A 1,545-nucleotide genomic window follows, 5' to 3' on the forward strand; every position below is an offset into this window, starting at 1 on the left:
ATATGAATTAAAATGAATAAAATGTATTATTTTAGTTGTTATTATGAGTTAAATTTATCATTTCTAAACTTTTTTAAATATGAAGAAATAAACATCAACATACAGATCCATGTCATATTCACCATTTGCTCACATTGTTGATTCTAAGAAACTTATGAGGTTTTGGGAGTCTGAAACATAAGTTTAAATTTGTAATAGTAAAAATTATCAAAGGGTCTCAGCAAGTGAGTAATAATTATGTCAGCTAGGGTAAAGTAAATAGTATCAAATATATATATATACATATATATATATATATATTTAATGGTCACATGATTTCAACTTACAATATATTTTTTTCAAGTATTTTCTTCAATGCAAGAGTGACATCCTTATTCCTTAGGCTGTAAATAAAAGGATTCAGCATGGGGACAACTGTAGTATAAAACACAGATGACACTTTTCCTTTGTCCATTGAATTCACTGATGATGGTTGTAAGTATGTAAATGCAGCAGAACCATAGAAGATAGCAACAGCAGAGATGTGGGAACTGCAAGTACTGAAGGCTTTGTACTTGCCTTCTATGGAGCGAATGCGGAGGATGCTGGCAATGATGAAGATATAGGAAATAATAATAGTCAGTGTTGGGACAAAAATATTCAGCGTACCAAAAAATAGAATCAACATTTCATTGATATAGGTACTAGAGCATGCAAGCTTCAAGAGGGGAAGAATATCACAGAAAAAGTGATTGATCACATCTAATTTGCAAAACTGAATCCTAGTAAGGAAGCCTGTGTGAACTGATGCACAGAACACAGCAAAAATATATACCCCTGAAATCAAGAAACTGTAAATCTGGTAAGACATGGTTGCATTGTAAAGCAATGGGTTACAAATGGCAACATATCTGTCATATGCCATTGCAGCTAGTATGTAGCACTCTGCAGCCCCAAAAATGATGAAGAAGTAGAGCTGAGCCAAGCATGCAGGGTAGGAGATGATATTCTTCTCTGTCACAAAGCACACCAGCATTTTAGGGGTAACAACTGTGGACTGACAGAAGTCAGTGAAGGACAGACTGCTGAGGAAATAGTACATGGGTGTGTGCAGATTGGAACTGAGCCCAATCAATATGATCATGCCCAGGTTTCCTGCCACGGTTATCAGATAGATTACTACGAAGAGGAGGAAGAGGGGCAGGTGGAGTTCTTGCTTCTCTGAGAGCCCAGCCAAGAAAAACTCAGTCACTGTACAATGGTTTCCTGTTGCCATGTCCTGCATTTAGATCCTGAAAAAGTAAAGGTATTTTAAACTTGTTAAACTGGAAGACATTAGAATATCTTTGCCCTCCATATTATTACCTTAACTAAATCACTTTAGATAAATAAATGTTATCTTTTATTATTATTTCATATCTCATATTTAAAAACCAAGAATTCATTTTATATAAATTATAAAGTTTTTTGAGTATTTTTGAGTGTAAGTTTTCATAATTTCTATGAGTTCAAATCAATATCCCTAGACTGAGATTTAAAGTGGGTATCCATGTGGAAAATTGCCTG

The 1,545-nt window shown here is 34.3% G+C and overlaps 1 pseudogene; it reads right to left on the bottom strand.

Moving 5' to 3' along the window:
* Positions 1 to 338: 338 nt before the first annotated feature.
* On the bottom strand, positions 339 to 1,255 carry LOC116913576 (annotated as a pseudogene).
* Between the last annotated feature and the right edge of the window lie 290 nt (positions 1,256 to 1,545).

Source organism: Rattus rattus, chromosome 12, assembly GCF_011064425.1.
Source record: "Rattus rattus isolate New Zealand chromosome 12, Rrattus_CSIRO_v1, whole genome shotgun sequence".
In the NCBI taxonomy this organism is placed as follows: domain Eukaryota; kingdom Metazoa; phylum Chordata; class Mammalia; order Rodentia; family Muridae; genus Rattus; species Rattus rattus.